Here is a 9808-nt window from a genome sequence, read left to right as displayed (position 1 = left end):
GATGCCTATAGGCTTGATGCTTAGCTGGGGCTGTCAACTGGAGCGTCTTCATGTAACCTCTCCATGTGGCTTGGAATTTTCAGAGTAGGGCAGCTGAATTTGAAGATGAATTATTTTAAGAGTTAATATACTTAGAGAACCAGGTTGAAATATCAAGGCTTTTTATGACCTACCTTTTGAAATCCTGAAATATCATTTCCACAATATATTTTTTTTTTTTTTGGTCAAACCAATCACTAAGGGCAATGCAGTTTCAAAAGGAGAATAATTAAAAGTCTCAAAGGGAGGACTATCAAAGAATTTTCTATTTTTTAAATCTACCTCATAGTCAACAGTTTATTTCCATTATTCTTACATGTGAAATGCATGCACCTTCTTCTAAGACCCTCCCGAAAGTCTCATGGTATTACAGCATCAGGCTCAGACTCAAAATCCAGAGTCTTGTCATCTAAATCATGTCTAGGTCTGGCTGAGGCCCCTCTGTCCAGGCCTTGAGTATGGGACCTGTCAGAGTGAAGTGCTTTGAACTAGAGAGACCAGTTGCCTGCTCCTTATACATGTAACACACAGTAGTGAAACAAAGATAGCATAACCTCAATAAATACTCTTATTCAAAAAGGAAGAGAACATGAGGTAAAGGCAATACTCGAATCCAGCTGGGCATTTGTCATCCATTTCTGGGTCCTGGGAAATTTTCCACACAGCTGTTGGTTCTGCCCTCGGGGCTTTTTGTTTTGTCCTCTGTAGTCATCCCAGATTTACATCCTGTAATTCCATCTGAGTAGCCCTCCTCAGCCTGTTCTGGTTATCTATTGTTGCCTAATAAATAATCCAATATTGAACAATTTAAAGAAACAATATATTTTTATCTCTCAAAGTCCTATGGGTTGATTTATCTCCTATGGGACAAGGTTGGAGTCTCACCTGTGGTTGTGGCTGTGTGGTGGCTACGTCTGTAATCATCTAAAAGCTCAAGGGAGCAGGAGGCTTAATGTGGTTCACTCAGTTGGTGGAACTGTCATTAATGACCGCCTACAATTTGTCTGTTCTTCATTTGGTGTGTGGTGTGCTATGTATTTAAAGTTAATTTTCACTTTAATTTGCTTAAAAGTACCTATTACCTTGGCGTTTCATTTCAAATATGTTCTATTTCTTCATATATCATACTTCCTTTAATATATACAGATATCTCTTGATGTTCAAGTTCCTGATATCCAAGATTTCATTTTCTAAAAGTCAGAGGTAAAATATTTTGAAATAATTTTATATCTTTTTGTATTTAATACTTGGATGCTTAGTGTAGAAATTTAGAAACCAAAGAAATTAGGTAGTATGGCATATCTATATTAAAGTATATATATAAATATGCATCAAACATGCATATATAGGTATGATTATTAAAAGCACAATGGGTTTTATGTGAAATTCATAATTAATCTCAAGTAAAATTTATAATATATGTGCATAAGATGTTTTGAAACCACTAAATCACAGTATAACATTTCAAAGACTGAAAAGAAATATAATGTATATGCAACTGGCACTATTTCCTTAAAATGTATGAAACAAAAACATACAAATGGAAAAAGAAACAGAAGAAATATACAAATCTGTAATTATAGTTGGATATTTCCACCCTCTTTTCTTAGTAATTGATCAAGCAAGTAAACAGAAAATCATTAAGTATATAGACTACCTGAACACCACTATGAAATAACTTGTCCAAATAGACATTTAGAGAAGCCGAAAATCAAATACATATTCTATCATCAAGAGTGACCACACTATAGAATATAAACAAACCTCAAAATACTCAATAGAATCAATCATAAAAAGTATGTGTCTAACCACAATAGAATGACCTAGAAATTAATAACAGGAAGATATCGAGAAAACCTCCAAATATTTGAAAATTTAAAATAAACACACCATAAGTAGCTCACAGTTGAAAAGGAATATAAATTAGAAAATATTTTGAATTAAACGTAAATGAAATTATAACTATCAAATTTTGTGGGATTCAACTAAAGTATTGCTTAGGGTGAGACCCATAACACTATACGCTTGTGTTAGAAGAGATCAAAGGTCTCAAATAAATTACCTAAGATTTAAACTTAAGAAACTAGAAAAAGAAAACAAAATGCAAAGCAAGTAGAAAAAAGAAAATATTAAAGATAAAAGCAGAAATCAATAAAATGAAACCAAAATAAATAAATTGAAAAAAATTTAAACATCAACAAATTGATAAATGTAGCTACACTGAATAAGAAAAATGAATAAAAGAAAAGAAAGAGAGAGAGAATAGACACACATAACCAATATGAGGAAAGAGAGAGTACAGGTTACTAAAGATCTCCTGACATTAAAGTATAATATAGAAATATCATGCACAACTTTATGTCCATATATTCAACAACTAGGATGAAATGGATAAGTTTCTTAAGACACAAAATTCTAAAGTCATTCAATATGACATTTATAACTTGAATAGTTATACATATATTAAATAATTGACATCTTAGTTAAAACTTTGCAATCAAAAGAAGCTCAAATGGATGTCTTGAGCCAAATTTTACCAAACATTTATGTTTAAAATAATAGCAACTATATGCAAAATTTTCCATAAAACAAAATAAGAATAAAGACTTTTCACTTTATTTTATGAAGCTGTCATTATCCTGACAGCAAAAATACTACAGGACAAAGATTTTAGATGAAAAAATACAGATTAATATCATTATTAATATGAATATAAACATAATAAAATAATTTCAAGTGAAATCCAGTATTATATCAAAAGAATAACATATTACATCCAAGTGAGTGGTGGGGGTAGTTATCCAAGGAATGCAAGGTTGTTTAAACATTTGAAAAATCAGTTGATGTAATCTATATCAATAGAGTAATAAGAAAAAAGCATATGATTATCTCAATATATGCAGAAAAAGAATTTGACAAAATTAAACATCTACTCATGATTAAAACTCACAGCAAGCTAGGAATAGAAAAGAACTTCCTAATCCTGACAAAGAACAACTATTGGTAACACTGTAGTTAATGATTAAAGAAATGACTTGCTTTCCTCCTAAGACTAGAAATAAAGAAAGGATGTCCACTCTAACAACTACTATTAAACATTATACTAAATGTCCTAGCCAATGCAAAAAGATAATAAAAATAATGTTGTATAGATTGAAAAGGAAAACATAAGATGGTTTGTATACATAGATTTTTCCCAGAATCTATAAAAAATAAAATTAATAGAACTAAAAAGTAATTTTTACAAGAATGCACAATACAAAACCTATATTTAAAAATCAATATTTCTATATTAAAGCAATAAACAGTTGGAAATAATTTTTAAAGTAACATTTAAAATATCACCAAAACCATGAAATACTTGTATGCACATCCTCAAAAATATGTGCGCATTTGTATGCTGCAAAATAAAACACATTTTTGGAAGATTTTTTTAAAAAGCTATAATAATGTAGACTCAGGTTACTACTAGATCTACATACTCAGCGTGATTCCAGCCAAAATTCCAGCAGTTTTTTTGTAGATACAGAAAATCTAATTTTAAATTTATATGTAAATGCAAAGAAATAAGAATAGCCAAAGTAATTTTGAACAAGATCAAAGTTGTAAGACTCATATCGCCTGCTTTCAAGACTTACTATAAAGCTATAGCAATCAGGAAACTATAGTATTGGTGAAAATATAGGCTCATAGATAAATAGAACAGAGCAGAGAGCTCAGAAATAGACATAAACAAATATGGTCAAATGATCTTCAACAAAATTGCCAAGATAACTAATTTTAAAAATGACCGTCCTTTCAGCAAGTGATACTGGAAAAATTGAGCAACCATATACAAAAAAAGTTAACTCATACCTTGTGCCACATAAAAAAATTAACTTAAAATGGATAAAAGACATAAATATAAACATATATAAGATAACATAAGAGAAAATATGCCTTTTGTTTAGGCAAATATTTTCTCAAAGGACACAACAAAAGCACAAATCATAAAAGAAAAAATATATTAGACTTCATTATCATTAAAAATTTTTCCTTATGCAAAGATACTATTAAGACAAGTAAAAAACAGCTACATAATGTGAAAAGGTATTTGTAAAACATATATCAATTTAATAATAAAAAATTCATTCTGAAAATATAAAGGCCTACCAACTCAATAAAAAGAAAATAAACTATTATAAAAATAATGAACAAAAGATTTGAAGAGCCATTTTCCAAAGACTTAGGTATAATACCTGGCAGTATCAAGAGCTGGTGAGTGTGGAGAGAAATTGTAACTCTGATTAGTTACTAGTGAGAATGCAAAATGGTACAGTTATTTTGGAAAATATGTTGGCAGTTTCTTATAAAGTTACTATATTACCCAGAAATATCACTCCTAGATATTTATTCTAGACAAATAAAACTTATGTCTACACAAAATGCTGTTCTCAAATGTTTATAGTGGTTTTAAGCATAATATCCAAAACCTCAAAACAATTAAAATGCCCCCAAAACGTGAATGGATAGAATGTGCTGCATCTGTATAGTGGAATTGTCATCAGCAATATGGCAACATAGATGAATGGCAAACATGTTATGCCAAAGGAGAGAAGCCATATTCTAATGACTACATGCTTGAATGTTCCATCTACATGCTATTCTGAAAAAGCTAAAGCTATAGGAATAAAGAACAGAGCAGTGGTTATCAGAGGTGGGGGGAGAAAGGAATGACTACAAAGAGGCATGAAGAAACTTACTGGGATAATGGAAATGTCCTTTCTCTTGATTTTGGTAATTCACGTGACTATGTATGTTTGTTAGAGCATGTAGAACTGTACATATAAAAAAGGTAAAATTTATAGTGTGTAAATGATAACTCAATTACCCAGAGTTTTTTAAAAAGTTAAATATTGAGTAAACAGAGCGAGAATTATTGGCTCTACTGAGGCCTAGAGGGCGGTGTTAAAAACTGGCCAAGCCATTTGTTGCAGTAGATAATGCAGATACTAGAAAGTTGTAATTTTGTTATTTTTAAAACTACCTCTTTCTAAATGGGGCTTTTAATTCTATAACACTATAAATCAAGTTAAAAATCACAAGGTCAAAATCTGATAGAATTTATGTCAATTCTTAGCTCCAGGAGAATGATGATCACATCCAATCATTTTATTAATACTTTTACTAAGATACTTGGTCATATTCACAAGGTCTTTCACCTTCAGTAGCAAAGAACACTGCAGGTTTTCAGTCTGTTAGCAATTATCCTAAGTGCTTCACTGTTTTTCACCAGTACATTGTAAAAAAGATGGTTATGAAAAGTTGTATATTACTATAAAATTTTGAATTCAGGAAATCTGTAATGTCAAAATGATAATAGAAAATATCCAATCATCTCTTGATCTCAACCTTGTCTTTTTTTTTTTTGGTTATTTTTAGAATTGTAATTTGGTTATTTTAATGAGAATTGAAATAACAATTTCCAGGGTAAAAATAATTACTTTTCACAAGTAATTTTTACAAATAAAATCTTAAGAAACACACAAGTCTGCATTTGTGATACAAAATTTCTTAAACAGGAAGAATGCATACTTTTGTTAAGCAAGGCCTAGATTCCTGAATTCATGTGTTTTGGGAAAGTCTTTTACTATCATAAAAATGCAATTTGTAGATTCATTATTAGGGAGATAAATGTAATCACAGTAAAAGCATAGAGACTAATGAGAATGAAAAACTTCCAAGTTATATTTTAGATTTTTATCATGGTAGTCAACAAACGAAGAAAATAAGAGCAGGCTTTTAGTAATTTATTTATTAGTAAATATAAATTATGTATTTTTATTATGTAGAACATGATGTTTTGAAATATGTATACATTGTGAAATGGCTAACTTGAGTTCATTGACATATACATCACCTCATATTATTTTTTGTAGTGAGAAGACAATATCCACCTTAGCAATTTTCAAGCATATAATACATTGTTATTAAACATAGTTATCATGTTTTCTAATAGATCTCTTGAAGTTATTCCTTCTATCTAAATGAAATTTTGTATCCTTTGACTAACATCTCCCCAACTGCTCCCCACCCCAACCTTGCCATCTGATAGAGGCACTACCCATTGCCGAGGCAGAGTAGTTAATAAACAATCAGCATGCAATAGCAAATGCGACAGAAACAGAAGCACCTTGTTTATGAATATCCTGGATGTCTCATAATGAAATATTAGCTCTAGCTCAGAAATTAAATTTCAAATGCAAAATGTCATGGGACAAATAAAGAATTTGTTTGAACTCACACATAGATGTAAATTTTACTTTTTTTTTCCCCCTACCGAGAAGAGGCTTGGAGATAGAATGGCGATAAAGCACAAGTCTTTAGGGAGCTTCTAGGGAAGCTGGTCATGATGAAGCATGTAACTCTCAGTTACTAGGGTCTCAACGGTTTCTAAAGACATAGTACCTAATTTAATATTGTGCCTTGGAGGTTCTTTTATAAAATAACATAACAATTATAAATTGATGGCTCAGTAAATGACAAGATAAATGTGCACATTAAAAATCATTAGGTATCTTAATTGGACTCCTTGCTTTTAATCTCCCCCCCATTACATTCTACTTATTCCCTCTATATTTAATGTTATACATCCCAGATTAAATTGCTACTTCATACATAATTCCTTACAAAAGATCTATAGCAAAACTCTGTGTAACAGAATATAAAATATTTTATAAATAGATCTTAATTTCTCAGATATGTTTCACACTTTCAACTTTGCATTGCATCCTTCTACAACCCACCTTCATCAATACCTGCCTTGCCACGTTTCACTGCATGCCTGGGCATTGCTTGTTTATGCATCTATGAGACAGCACATACTGGGTTTCCTCCCTGGAATGCCCTCTTTTTTTCTGACCAAGTATAACTGCCTCCTTCTTTAACCCATAGTTCAAAAGTTGCCTTCTGAGTGAAACTTTTATACACCATGTAGGCTTAAGTTGCTCTATCTTTGCCACATTAACTCTTTGTTCATAATTGTGTTGTAACTCCTGTACCATTTTTGTATATTTAATTTTCTACGTTTCTTCTTTCTGTACCTTCAATAATATATATTTGCTCAACTAAGGGGAAAATCTATGCCATATTAATCTTTTAACCCTACTTTTAGCACAGTGTATGGAACACAGCAGGCACTGAATAAATTATTATTATATGAATTAAACTGAACAAGCATGTGCTTTGAGTGCTTAGACTAAATCTATCATCAAGTACATGACAAATGTAACTAGAGTTGTAGTTATCAGTCATTAGTATATACTATTAGCTGGGTACCCTTCTACACAAGAGATGTGACACCATTTATTTAATGTTAACCAATCATTAGGTAATAGTTAACATCAGATCAGCTGTTTAGTTTATATACTATACTAAACCCAAAAAGAATATCTTTGTTCAGTTCTAGATTTCATTTTTCTGGAGAACAGGCAGCATAACCTATTTATGATGCGTCATCAGCACTTAGCATAGGTCTTATCAATAGTAGACACTCAGTAAATATTTTTATATCTTAAAGTAAATGTAAACATGAGTAACTACTTCTAAACAGTAGTTTCTAAAACTAAGTCAGAACAGAATTCAATGAAAGAAATCTCAGGCCCTTCTTACATGGTTTCTAGTTCTAAGAGTATTCATATAATTGATGACTTAGTTTTTTCAATTGAAGACAAGTAAAGTGATAAACTCCAGCTAGTGTATTATATTTATGGTTGATTCATTTTATTTGTCAATTGTCTAAAAATATCAAGAAAATAGCCTAATAATAGTTCTAGCTTTTAGTCTTGCATTATAAGAAAAATTATGACAAAGCATAAACCCAAAGAAAGGGAAGACCACACAAACAATAGATAAGTTAATATAAAAATTCTGAAATCATTCAATCAATGATTGATTGATAACCAAACAAACTTTAATAAGTATTTTACTAAGTGTTTAGTAAAATAAACATTTAAATTATAATATAAACTGTTAAAGGATGATTTTTAAAACTAAAATCACCACTCCCATAAAACTATAAATGTACATATTTCAAAAATTTTATTGAATTTCATTAATTATTGAGGAAATTAGTAAACTCTTAAAAGCAGATCAAAGGAGAATACAAAGGATAGACACACATTTAGGCAGTCAGGAATACCGAATATAATTTATAGAATAGATGCAAAACTGATGCATAGCCACAGGAAAATAATCAACAATATATCATGGGACAGCATTTGCATTTCTAGAAACAAAAATCACTTGTAGTTTTATCAGTTTTCTATAATTTTTAGAGTTGTAATATAGCACAAAAACAATAAAAGGCAGAAATAATCTGGAAGAATATACTAGACAGGACACTAAGTAGTCTTTTTGGCCATTGTAAAGTTATTCACATATTTTCTTTATAAATGTGCCTATAATGCCAATAAGAGTAACATTGCATTTGCTATTACACCAATTTGTTTTATGGTTAAATCAAGTCTAAATATTCCTGAAAGGCCATGGCATTACCTGGCCACATGTACATTGGCATGGATTTCAGGGACACCTAATAGAAGATTTCAGAACATTCTATATAAAAGAAAATTTCGAGAGCCACTTGGAAGAGTGCCAAATTTTATGTCATAATTCAGCTTAAAACAATTGAACTATATTCCACATTTGATGTTATAATGTTATGTATAGAATTGTTGGTAGTATGAAATCAATTTTTAAAACATTTCAAATTGGAAAAGATATCTTTACTTTTACTCGGGAAAAAAGTAATTATTACTTTTATAGAATCTTACAATCTAAGATTTCCTTGTAAGTGCATGTAACTTTTTTGCAATATGTGTTGACAGGTGGTCATCCCCATTAGTGCTTAAAAATGTTTTACTTGTCATGTTTCAAAATAAGACTGGAAAGGAAGTGGATCAAGATAATGAATTGGTTATAAAAAATTTCATATCTAAAAATACAAATGGTTAACATATTGCCATTAATCTCAAGAGAAAAAAAAAACATGCCTGCAATAAAAGGAAAATATAAGATTTGCCAAGAAGAACTGAAGTGAACTGATGTAATTGCTTGGGAAAAGGGCCACTGAGTTGGAGAGCATGATTAAAAGAGCTGTGGTGCTTGGGTAGAATCCAGCTTAGCAGCCTAGCAGCTGCACATCTTGGGCAATCTGTTGCTGATTATTAGTTATAGAAAACCAGGTATAATCATTGGCATCCATTGTTATGAATGCATAAATCAAAATTGCAACAGCTTTTTTATAAATTTATTCAAAGTAGTATACGGCCTTCTGAAACTACTCTTGATTTCCCTAAGTATTCAAAAAATCCTGTAGCAATAAATTAAGGCTACATTTAAATATTTTTTTTTCCTACTGAAGGATACTACCATATAATACCCAGAAACAACTTAAGTTTGAGTTTTAAAACAGCTTTGAAGAGACATTCTTCTATTTAGAAACTGGCTACTATTATACTTAGGGTACCTTGTTAAGTTGAAATGAAAACTCAGATAAAACCTATGTGTTGAGTTAGGGAAAGTTTGATAAACAAGGATGGAGGTGGGAGTCTAAAGAATCTACTGTAGTTGGTTAGGGAGGAAGTTTTCAACTCTCTCAACATCTGAAGTTCACATAAATACTGCAGATTGAATGGCAGAACTCCTACAAAAGTCAGATTGTAGGGATGGATAGCAATGCTCAGTGTAATAAAAGAAAGAGCCTGAGAGAGTCTCAGGTTACAAAGTC

Source organism: Lemur catta, chromosome 7 (genome assembly GCF_020740605.2).
Source record: "Lemur catta isolate mLemCat1 chromosome 7, mLemCat1.pri, whole genome shotgun sequence".
In the NCBI taxonomy this organism is placed as follows: Eukaryota; Metazoa; Chordata; class Mammalia; order Primates; family Lemuridae; genus Lemur; species Lemur catta.
The sequence above is the reverse complement of the archived record's forward strand: the minus strand, read 5'-3'. Positions refer to the sequence as shown.